General features: G+C 39.5%; 1 protein-coding gene across 1 annotated transcript in view; it reads left to right on the top strand.

The window, feature by feature from the left end:
* Positions 1-12,997, top strand: part of RDX (radixin) — a 99,894-nt gene that overhangs the window by 29,441 nt on the left and 57,456 nt on the right. The gene's annotated exons all lie outside the window — the stretch shown is intronic.

Here is a 12,997-nt window from a genome sequence, read left to right as displayed (position 1 = left end):
CATGGGATTGTTGGTGGATTCTCGGAACCCACTAAATGAATTTGGAGAAACTAAACGAATTCTTTGCATCGGTCTTCATTGCTGAAGATGTGAGGGACATTCCCAAACATGAGCCATTCCTTTTAGGTGACAAATCTGAGGAACAGTTGCAGACTTAGGTGCCATTAGAGGAGATTTTGGAACAAATTGATAAACTAAACAGTAATAAGTCACCAAGATCAGATGGTATTCACCCAAGAGTTCTGAAGGAACTCAAATGCGAAATTGCAGAACTACTAACTATGGTTTATAAACTATCATTTAAATCAGCTTCTCTGACCAAATGACTGGTGGATAGCTAATGTGACACCAATTTTTAAAAGGGGCTCCAGAGGTGATGCCGGTAATTACAGGCCAGTAAGTCTGACTTCAGTACAGGGCAAATTGGTTGAAACTATAGGAAAGAACAGAATTGTCAGACACATAGGTGAACATAATTTGTTGGGAAAGAGTGAACATTGGTTTTTGTAAAGGGAAATCATGTCTCACCAACCTTCTAGAATTCTTTGAGGGGGTCAACAAGCATGTGGACAAGGGGGGTCCAGTGAATATAGTGTACTTAGATTTTCAGAAAGCCTTTGAAAAGGTCCCTCACCAAAGGCTCTTAAGCAAAGTAAGCTATCATGAGATAAGAGGAAGGTCCTCTCATGGATCGGTAACTGGTTAAAAATAGGAAAGAGGATAGGAATAAATGGTCAGTTTTCAGAATGGAGAGACAGTGGTATTCCCCAGGGGTCTGTACTGGGACCAGTGCTGTTCAACATATTCATAAATGATCTGGAAAAAGGGGTAAACAGTGAGGTGGCAAAATTTGCAGATGATACAAAACTATTCAAGATAGTTAAGTCCAAAGTAGACTTCAAAGAGTTACAAACAGAGCTCACAACACTGGGTGACTGCGCAACAAAATGACAGATCAGATTCAGCGTTGATAAATGCAAAGAAATGCACATTGGAAAACATAATCCCAACTATCCATATAAAATGATGGGATCTAAATTAGCTGTTACCACTCAAGAAAGAGATCTTGGAGTCATTGTGGATAGTTCTCTGTAAACATCCACTCAATGTGCAGTGGCAATCAAAACAGCTAACAATGTTAGGAATAATTAAGAAAGGGCTAAATAATAAGACAGAAAATATCATATTGCCTCTATAAATCCAGGGTACACTCACATCTTGAATACTGCGTGCAGATGTGGTGCCCCATCACAAAAAAGATATATTAGAATTGGAAATGGTACAGAAAAGGTCAACAAAAATCATGAGGGGTCTGGAACAGCTTCCATATGAGGAGAGATTAATAAGACTGGGACTTTTCATCTTGGAAAAGAGATGACTGAGGGGGGATATGATAGAGGTCTATAAAATCATGACTGGTGAGGAGAAAGTTAGCCAGGATGGGCAGGGATGGTGTCCCTAGCCTCTGCTTGCCAGAAGCTGGGAATGAATCACTTGATGATTACCTGTTCTGTTCATTCCCTCTGGGACACCTGGCATTGGCCACCGTCAGAAGACGGGATACTGGACAAGATGGACCTTTTGTCTGACCCAGTATGGCTGTTCTTACGTTAAGTCTTGGTGTCACAGGCTCAAGTTGCATCCAAACTACAAAATTATGGAGTTTGGGTTGGAGCCTCCGTGAGACTTGGGCTCTCAAACACTCCATGCCTGTGAGTCAGGGACTGGGCCTGAGTTAGAATTGTGTGTAGATGGAAAGGGGTTTGGGGCTTGAATCTGAGCATGGGTTTACATGCAGAGTAGACATACCCAGAGAGGACTTATTTTTTAAAATGTGCGTGCAGTGACTTTGTATAACCATAGTGTTGCTATTGCTGTTTACTGTGTCGTGCTTTCCTTACCTTATTCTGTCAGCTTTTGTTACATCCACTTATGTGTTGTCTTTAGTTATATTGGTATAGAGACTGCCCCTGGGTACTATTGTAATTCAGATAATTTAATATGCACAATACAATTTATAGGCAGTTGGCATTTGACCTAGAATGATGGAAAGACTGGAAGAAACTATAACTTTTAATATGTCTAGCTTAATCATGATTTGTTATCGGGTTTATACAGTTATAATTGCATCTTCAGTATTTAATTTTGCTTTGTAGTATTATATGCCAAACTTTGAGTCCTTGGAGCCTTCATTAAAATAAATTTTAAAGTATACATGTTTGGAATTTTAAATGTTAATAGAGATGAGAATACACTGTCCCCCACCTGTGTGCCCTCATTTCTAGTCTCTCCTCCCTCCCCACAAAAATCTCTCCATCTTCTTTTTCAGTTGAACATAATGATTCCTGTTTTCAGACTAATGTACCTGACTTCCAAAATAAACAAGTGCATGAAGAAAGACATTATTAAATAAAGATACTAATAAATGCAAAGTAAAGCTATTCAAAAGATTTTCATAAAATAATATAATAATAATATTATTATAATTAAAATAATTGTATTGCAAATAATTTTATTGCTATTTTAAGTTATACACAAGATTTTATGCTGTGGGAAACTTCAGTGTGCATTTTTTCATATTTTTTTTCAAAGAAGGCAAATAGAAAATGGTCCAAAACATGTTTCAAAATTAGGTGTGGTACACAGTGGGGTTTGGTCTATGCATGGAACGTATGTCGCTATTACGACGTCACTCAAGGGAAAATCTGCACCACTGAGCGATGTAGTTATACTGATCTAACCCCCAGAGTAAGCAGCACTATGTCTCCTGTTGACATAGCTACAGCCTCTTGGCAAGATGGAGTATCTGCACCAAAGGGAGAAGTTCTCCTATTTGGCCTAAGTAGTGTCTTCATTAAGTGCTGAAATGGCACAGCTGTGTTGCTGCAATGCTGTAGGTGTAGAAAGCCCTAAGTTTACTGTTTTCTCTAGTTATATTAAAATTAACAGTGAGATGAGCCCAGTAGCATTTACTGTATATTAGCAGGTCCATTATCTATTCCCCACACTTCCTGTATTTTTTGGCTTTTGCAAGCTAGCTGTACTTATAAGTAAGTCCTGATTATGTATGCTAGATTACTGTATTTACATTTAGGGGAAAAAAAGTTATTTTGTGCTTAGTTTATATGAGCAGAGCAGTGAAATACCGCAATTTAGGGCAGACAGGTAAGCCAAGCCTGTTAGGTCATGGTTCTTTTGTCACTTATCATTTAGCCTTGAAAATAATTGTATTGCAAATAATTTTATTGCTATTTTAAGTTATACACAAGATTTTATGCTGTGAGAAACTTCGGTGTGCATAGAAGTTTCATTGTTGATGGGTAATTATTGTCTAACATTTATCTGGTGTTCTAAATCTATTTGTCCATTCATTGTTGCAATACATTGACAAAAAGTATTTTTTAGAAATAGAAAAGAAAACTGATAGGTGCTGGGTAAGAAAGAAGATGCAGTGCTGAGGGACCTCTCCTTGTCAGAGCCCTGATTTATTTTTTTTAACTTAATTTCCTTCCCTGGCTGCCTCTCCACCTTAGCTTCCATCAAGTCCCAGAATTGGTAAATACCCCCTTTTCTCTCTCTTAGGACTGGTCTACACTAGGAATTTACATCAGTATAATCTCTCAGGGGTGTGAACAATCCAGGCAGTTACAGACCAGTCAGCTTAACTTCAGTACCCAGTCAGCTTAACTTCAGTACCAAATAATGAAGCAATGAATTTGCAAACACCTAGAAGGTAATAAGGTGATAAGTAACAGTCAGCATGGATATGTCAAGAACAAATTGTGTCAAACCAACCTAATAGCTTTCTTTGACAGAGTAACAAGTCTTGTTGATAGGAGGGAAGCGGTAGATTTGGTATATCTTGACTTTAGTAAGGCTTTTGATATTGTCTTGCATGATTTTCTCATAAACAGAGTAGAGAAATACAGCCTAGATGAAGCTACTATAAGGAGGGTGCATAACTGGTTGGAAAACAGTTCCCGGAGAGTAGTATCAGTGATTAACAATCAAGCTGGAAGGGCATATCAAGTGGGGTCCCATAGGGGTCAGGTCTGTTCAATATCTTCATCAGTGATTTAGATAATGGCATAGAGAGTACACTTACAAAGTTTGTGGACGATACCAAGCTGGGAGGGGTTGCAAGGGCTTCGGAGGATAGGATGAAAATTCAAAATGATCTGGACAAATTGGAGAAATGGTCTGAAGTAAATAGGATGAAATTCAAAAGGACAAATGCAAAGTACTCCATTTAGGAAGGACAATCAGTTGCACACATACAGGGCTGGATTAAGACTTTTATAGGCCCTAAGCACTGAAAAGATTATGGTGCCCCCCCATATGTAATTCAAAATAAAAACAATAATATAGTAAAGTAAAATAAAATTTTATTTTTCAAAATGACACAAAACTTCCATGTATGCTGAAATTAAAATAGCTTCTTTCTAGATTTTCTGATTGCAAAATTCTGGATAAATTCATCGAAGCTGATTCAACAAAGCGTGTCCGCTTCCATACACAATAGGGAAAGTCAATCAAGTCTGTCCTGACGCACTGGTGTTCTCTGATTTCAGACTAATTCTGTATTGGTGTTAATCTGTATTCACAAAAAAGAAAAGGAGTACTTGTGGCACCTTAGAGACGAACAAATTTATTTGAGCATAAGCTTTCATGAGCTACAGCTCACTTCATCGGATGCATTCAGTGGAAAATACAGTGGGGAGATTTAGATACACACACAGAGAACATGAGACAATGGGTTTTATCATACATACTGTGAGGAGAGAGATCACTTAAGATGAGCTATTACCAGCAGGAAGGAGGGGGGGAAGGAGGAAAACCTTTTGTAGTGATAATCAAGGTGGGCCATTTCCAGCAGTTAACAAGAACGTCTGAGGAACAGTGGGGGGTGGGGTGGGGGGAGAAATAACATGGGGAAATAGTTTTACTTTATGTAATGACCCATCCACTCCCAGTCTCTATTCAAGCCTAAGTTAATTGTATCCAGTTTGCAAATTAATTCCAATTCAGCAGTCTCTCATTGGAGTCTGTTTTTGAAGCTTTTTTGTTGAAGGATAGCCACTCTCAGGTCTGTAATTGTGTGACCGGAGAGATTGAAGTGTTCTCCAACTGGTTTTTGAATATTATAATTCTTGACGTCTGATTTGTGTCCATTTATTCTTTTACATAGAGACTGTCCAGTTTGACCAAAGTACATGGCAGAGGGGCATTGCTGGCACATGATGGCATATATCACATTGGTAGATGCACAGGTGAACGAGCCTCTGATAGTGTGGCTGTTGTGAGTAGGCCCTATGATGGTATCCCCTGAATAGATATGTGGACAGAGTTGGCAATGGGCTTTGTTGCAAGGATAGGTTCCTGGGTTAGTGGTTCTGTTGTGTGGTTGGTGGTGAGTATTTGCTTCAGGTTGGGGGGCTGTCTGTATGCAAGGACTGGCTTGTCTCCCAAGATCTGTGAGAGTGATGGGTCATCCTTCAAGATAGGTTGTAGTTCCTTGATGATGAGTTGGAGAGGGGTTAGTTGGGGGCTGAAGGTGATGGCTAGTGGTGTTCTGTTATTTTCTTTGTTGGGCCTGTCCTGTAGTAGGTGACTTCTGGGTCCTCTTCTGGCTCTGTCAATCTGTTCCTTCACTTCAGCAGGTGGGTATTGTAGTTGTAAGAATGCATGATAGAGATCTTGTAGGTGTTTGTCTCTGTCTGAGGGGTTGGAGCAAATGCGGTTATATTGTAGAGCTTGGCTGTAGACAATGGATCGTGTAGTGTGATCTGGATGAAAGCTAGAGGCATGTAGGTAGGAATAGCGGTCACTAGTTTTCCAGTATAGGGTGGTGGTTATGTGACCATCGCTTATTAGCACCGTAGTGTCCAGGAAGTGGATCTCTTGTGTGGACTGGTCCAGGCTGAGGTTGATAGTGGGATGGAAATTGTTGAAATCGTGGTGGACTTCCTCAAGGGCTTCTTTTCCATGGGTCCAGATGATGAAGATGTCATCAATGTAGCGCAAGTAGAGTAGGGGCATTAGGGGACGAGAGCTGAGAAAGCGTTGTTCTAAGTCAGCCATAAAAATGTTGACATAGTGTGCGGCCATGCGGGTACCCATCACAGTGCCACTGATTTGAAGGTATACATTGTCCCCAAATGTGAAATAGTTATGGGTGAGGACAAAGTCACAAAGTTCAGCCACCAGGTTAGCCATGACATTATCGGGGATACTGTTCCTGATGGCTTGTAGTCCATCTTTGTGTGGAATGTTGGTGTAGAGGGCTTCTACATCCATAGTGGCTGGGATGGTGTTTTTAGGAAGATCACCGATGGATTGTAGTTTCCTCAGGAAGTCAGTGGTGTCTCGAAGATAGCTGGGAGTGCTGGTAGCGTAGGGCCTGAGGAGGGAGTCTACATAGCCAGACAATCCTGCTGTCAGGGTGCCAATGCCTGAGATGATGGGGTGTCCAGGATTTCCAGGTTTATGGATCTTGGGTAGCAGACAGAATAGGGGTGTGTCTGTGCGGATTTGTTCTTGTGCTTTTTCAGAGAGTTTCTTGAGCAAATGCTGTAGTTTCTTTTGGTAACCCTCAGTGGGATCAGAGGGTAAAGGCTTGTAGAAAGTGGTGTTGGAGAGCTGCCTAGTAGCCTCTTGTTCATATTCCGACCTATTCATGATGACGACAACACCTCCTTTGTCAGCCTTTTTGATTATGATGTCAGAGTTGTTTCTGAGGCTGTGGATGACATTGTGTTCTGCACGGCTGAGGTTATGGGGCAAGTGATGCTGCTTTTCCACAATTTTAGCCCGTGCACGTCGACAGAAGCACTCTATGTAGAAGTCCAGTCTGTTATTTCGACCTTCAGGAGGAGTCCACCCAGAATCCTTCTTTTTGTAGTGTTGGTAGGAAGGTCCCTGTGGATTAATATGTTGGTTAGAGGTGTGTTGGAAATATTCCTTGAGTCGGAGATGTTGAAAAAAGGATTCTAGGTCACCACAGAACTGTATCATGTTTGTAGGGGTGGAGGGGCAAAAGGAGAGGCCCCAAGATAGGACAGATTCTTCTGCTGGGCTAAGAGTATAGTTGGACAGATTAACAATATTGCTGGGTGGGTTAAGGAAACCACTGTTGTGGCCCCTTGTGGCATGTAGTAGTTTCGAGAGTTTAGTGTTCTTTTTCTTTTGTAAAGAAGCAAAGTGTGTGTTGTAGATGGCTTGTCTAGTTTTTGTAAAGTCCAGCCATGAGGAAGTTTGTGTGGAAGGTTGGTTCTTTATGAGAATATCCAGTTTTGAGAGCTCATTCTTAATCTTTCCCTGTTTGCTGTAGAGGACGTTGATCAGGTGGTTCCGCAGTTTCTTTGAGAGTGTTCTCTGAGGGTTTTTTATTCTTTTCTCTTTCTGAGAGAAAGAGCATTTTGCAGAGCAGTTAGTAATCATCAATGTTAGAAAAATACATAGTGCGATCTCTACATTTGGAAGTACACATTGTATTTAGTCCTTCAGTATTGTGTCACGAAGATCAATGTGACTGAATTACATTTTTCCTTTTTCATTAAACTTTGCGCGCATATAACAGTGGAACAGCTGTACTTCTCCACAGAGATTCATGTTCAAGTCAACAAGGTATGAGTCAACTAGCTTTTGGGAACCTTGTGAATATTGTTAGTCAGATAAGTCCATATCATTTAGAAAAGAAAATCTTTTCGTTTAGAAAAGAAAATCTACTTGATACTTCTTTGTACACTTCACCTCTCTTCATATGAGCTTCAAGTGTATCAATTATAGCGTAGTAAGTAGATACGCGAAATTTGTGTCTAGGATTCAGTGCTGTTTCTGTTGCACTGCTATCATTTGCTTGTTTTTTTCCTGATTCGCTTGCAGGACTGGGCTTCTTTGTGGTTAGTATCAGGCAAGATATCTTTTGATATGTCTTCAATCATTCTTCAAAGTGTGTAAGTGGTCTGCCCATGTTTTCAAATCCAGTTCTTTTTCTTGGAGAGCTTGACTTTTGAGGTAAAAATGTTGTAAAATTTCATTCCACATGATCAACATGAATACAAACTCTAGTTCTTGCATTTTGTTTGCAATGTTTTCTGCCTCTTGTATAGTTTCTTCCTTTTGTGATTGGTCTTCAGCTATACTTTCTAATGCATCCACAATCTTTGAGTAGGACTCCAGAATTGCACTTGTTGCCACTGCATGTGCCTGCCAGCGAGTATTAGAAAGAAATTTCAACACACGATCATTGCCCAAATATGTTTTAAGAACTGCCCATTGGTGTGTTGAGGCAGAGAAAAATGTATAAAGTAACTGGACTGTTGAGAAAAAATTTACTGCTACCAGACAACAATCAACAGCACTGCGGCCAACAAGATTGAGAGTGTGCAGCACATGTTATGAATATGGCATATTTGTTCTGTTCCTAAAGCTTCTTCTGCATTCCTTGATAACGCCCTGACATGTTGGCAGCGTTGTCATAAGAAAGAAAAAAAAAACGAATCAAGTACGTATAACTCAGAAGACTATATCAATAATAAAACATAAATTTATTGCAATATATGACAGGATCTGATGTCCTCGCATTATTTTGATCTACGTTAGTAGGATGCCGCCCTGGTTTAGGTGTGGATACGTAATAAAAAGAGAACAGAAAAACGGGGAAAGTGTGTAGTGGAGTGTAAGGAAGTCTAACAAAGTTCTGATTTTTCCCGTGATGACTACTTTGATGCTTTTTTTGAAATATCAAATATCAAATTTTTTCCAAAAAAAAAATCTCAATTTTTTGGGTGCCCCCTGCTTTGCTGGTGCCCTAAGCACATGCTTAGTCTGCCTATTGGGTAATCCCGCCCTGCACACATACAAAATAGGAAATGACTGCCTAGGAAGGAGTACTGCGGAAAGGGATCTCGGGGCCATAGTGGATCACAAGTGAAATGTGAGTTAGCATTGTAACACTGTTGCAAAAAAAGCAAACATCATTCTGGGATGTATTAGCAGGGGTATTGTAAGCAAGACACTCTACTCTATGCTGATTAGGCCTCAACTGGAGTACGGTGTCCAGTTCTGGGTGCCACATTTCGGGAAAGATGTGGAGAAATTGGAGAAAGTCCAGAGAAGAGCATCAAAAATGAGTACAGGTCTAGAAAACAAGACCTATGGGGGAAGATTGAAACATTTTGGTTTGTTTATTCTGGAGAACAGAAGACTGAGGGGGAACATAACAGTTTTCAAGTACATAAAAAGTTGTTACAGGGAGGAGGGAGAAAACTTGTTGTTCTTAACCTTGGAGAATAGGATAAGAAGCAATGGGCTTAAATTTTAGGAAGCATGGTTTAGGTTGGACATTAAGAAAAACTTCCTAAATGTCAGGGTAATTAAGTACTGGAATAAATTGCCTAGGGAGGTTGTGGAATCTCCATCATTGGATATTTTTAAGAGCAGGTTAGACAAACACCTGTCAGGGATAGTCTAGATAATACTTAGTCCTTCCAGGAGTGCAGGGGACTGGACTAGACGATCTCTCGAGGTCCCTTCCAGTCCTACAATTCTATGATTCTACAAGCCTAAAGAATTGCATTTTGTAGGTATACACCTTTAAAAGCTGTGATTTTTTTTTAAAAGCAATAGAATTATTTGCAATGCATTCAAAGCAACCCAGCTGCCAGCAGGCTTAAAATAGAAAACATTTTAACAATGAACTCCTTTTCTTAGTCCTCTTCTTTTATTAAAAAAAAAATATTTTAAGAAAGGGAACATATCTTCCCACTCAACATGAATCTCCTGTTAACAGAGGCAAGCACATAAATGTTAAATGTAGCTGGCTGATTCTTTTTCTTTGACTGTTGCTATAACAAAATACCTGAAGACTATGTTGGTTAGTGTAATGTGTCTAAGGATATGTCTACACTTCAGTTAGACACCTGTGATTGGCCCATGTTAGCTGACTTGGGTTCACAGGGCTCAGGCTAAGATGATGTTGAATTGTGGTGTAGATGTTCGGGGTCAGACTGCAGTCTGAGTTCTATGACCCTCCCATCTCGCAGGATTCTAGAGCCTGGGCACCAGCCCAAGCCCAAACATCTAATCCGCAGTTAAACAGCTCCTTAGTCCAAGCCCCATGAGCCCAGCTCAGCTGCTACAGGTGTCTAATTGCAGTGTAGATATACCCTAATTGACCTAGTACTGCTAATATGTGTGTTTGTATCTCTCCCAGTTGTACGTGTCAGATACTGTTTCAAGACACCTCCCGTATCTGGACCTCTATCAATCAGAAACTTTATCTGAATTAGAAAACTTGTTCTTGTACAAATAGAAGATGCAAGTTAGATGTTCAGTTTGTATATTTTCCTTTTATTTTAATGTCCCTTTGATTGTTTATATCTTGTAGATGATGCACGCTGTTGATTAATGACTTCTTGATTGGTGTCAGGTGGTTGTCACAACAGAGGATTTCTGTATACAGATCACTATTACTATTAGATAGTAATCTATCACTGTACTATTACTCTAGAGAGCTTCTAGAATCATTTTAGAAAACTGATCACTTAATAGTATAACCTACTGCATTTGATGATGTTTTTGTGACATTTTTTGTTTGGTAATAATGGTGGTGTTTCATATTAAATATCAAAGTGTATTTGTTATTTGCTAAAATCTGATCCAGCTTTATTCCTTCTGAGTCCAACTGATAAAAGGTCTATTAACTTAAACTGTTAGGTAGATTTCTTAGTATTTAATTTGAAAAATAAAGCAGTTTAGGAAAGATTTAAATTTTAACTTCAAATTGATGAATGTGTCCTGCTGAGCGTTCAGCAGCCTTTTTTTTTTTTTTTAAAGGATTTGTTCACTTTTACTTTTAACCTCCCTTCAGAAGAAGGAAATTTTTTAAGCCAATCAAAAATCCACTCCACCGGTTCTGAGTTTACAATAAAAACTCTTCACTCCCTCTGATCTATCACTGTTGACAAAAAACACCATACAATCATAGAATATCAGGGTTGGATGGGACCTCAGGAGGTCATCTAGTCCAATCCCCAATTTTTGCCCAAATCTCTAAATGGCCCCCTCAAGGATTGAGCTCACAACCCTGGGTTTAGCAGGCCAATGATCAAACCACTGAGCTATGCACTCTCCCTCACTTTTCACCCAAGCCTATAACCTAGAGGTCATCTGTGCTTCCTCCCTCTCTCTTGCCTCACACATCCAGGCTGTGTCCAAATTTTCTTTGTGCATATCATTTAAGATTTGTCTGTACAGAAAAGAAAGAAGTGGACAAACAAAACTCTCATCCCGGCCATTATTTGCTCTCCTGATTATAGTAACCTCCTTCATGACACCCACATCTCTCCTTCAAATAAATCAAAATGCAGCTGCTAAGATAACTTTCCCTCATTCATTACTGTAACCATGTCAGCCCCCTTGGAATCCTTTTATTGGTTCCTGTACTTTCCCTTAGTCAAGCTCAAACGACTGTCTTCAGCTTCATGTCTCTTCACAACTCCTACCCCTTACTACTTGTCCAGCTTTCTCTTACTGCATTTCACCCACCACCCTGACTCTCCCAGTCTACCAACAATGCCTTGACTGCTGCCCATCTGTCAGTGTTTATAAAGCAAATGTGTAGGTGTGTTCTTCCATACTGTACTTCATGCATAGAACTACATTCCTGAGCTCCATAAGACGACTATCTCCTTCAGATTCTTCCTGTAGACCCAACTATACTTTAGTATGTATAAGAAATTTAGCGAATTAATGATGGCGTCTGGTGAGATAGAGGGCAAAGAGGGACAGCTAACTCATTGTTTTACCTGCTCCTCTTTCCTCACCATTCATATATTGTCTTAAATTTTACTCGGGGTAAATTTGTCTTTGTATGATTTCGTACAACACCTAGCACAATAGAACCCCTATCCTGGTAGGGGCCTATGGGCATTACTGCAGTACAGATGCTAAACAATGATATATTAGGTTACCAGGACTTGATTTATTTCCTTCTGAGAGTACTCCATCTAGTGGCAAAACTAGAGTAATGTGTCATGGAAGTGGGTTTATATAGGAATTAGTGGAGCGGTAGGATTTCTATTCCAGGAGCTCATAAAAAAAAATGTAAATTTTGTGAGGGAGAGGGAAACTTTTATGCCTTATGAATGGTAAAACACACAATCAGAAATAATTCTGCTTCATTTGCTATTTATAGCAAAATATAGTTGATCTCTCAAACTGTTTAAGCTTTTTCAGGTTTTAATTTTATTTCTTTTAAAATCCACTATTTTTCCAAACCCATACGGGTCTTATTTCTCACAAGTTGCATCATTTAACACCTGTAATTCAGAACTGCTACTCCATTAAGATATAGTTTTTAATGATACTAGAAGAAATATAGGATTTTTTCATTTCCTTTTCATAGTGCATGTAAGTGCTTCTAGAAAATGTCAGATAAATAAATGAGAGTGGTGATAGTCTCTTTATTCTCTAGACAAGTATAATATGAATAGTGGTGGTGCCAGCTTCTGCATGCTGCTGTGCTAATTCTAGGAGCAAGACCAGTTCTTGGAGTGAGATGGCAGTACTGTCTCTGTACCCATTCAGTCCTTGGCCTCTCTCATTAAAGGTCCCAACTGCGGGTGCATCAGTACAAGATGTATTGAATACAGACTGCCAACTCACCTAATGTAGGCCACCAAACATCCATCAAATGGTGCTAGCATTTGACTGCTAACATCCCGAACAAACTGAAATGGTGACCAGTAGCGGACTGGCTCCATATTCTATTTCTAGTTACTTTAGCTGTGCAGTTGCGTAATTTTTAAACTTTGTTAAACCCTTTGATTTTCAAATGCTGACTTAAATATTACACCATATATAGTTTCACACTGAATGAATGTAAATCTTTTTATACTATAGATTCACTTTTGGCCATTTGTATATCTGCTATGTCTTATGCACAAGTAAGATGAAAGTGATATTTGCAATATGGTAAATGACTCCATTATAG

The sequence above is a fragment of the Dermochelys coriacea genome, chromosome 1 (genome assembly GCF_009764565.3).
Source record: "Dermochelys coriacea isolate rDerCor1 chromosome 1, rDerCor1.pri.v4, whole genome shotgun sequence".
Taxonomy (NCBI): Eukaryota; Metazoa; Chordata; order Testudines; family Dermochelyidae; genus Dermochelys; species Dermochelys coriacea.
This window is presented reverse-complemented; position numbering and strand designations above follow the sequence as displayed.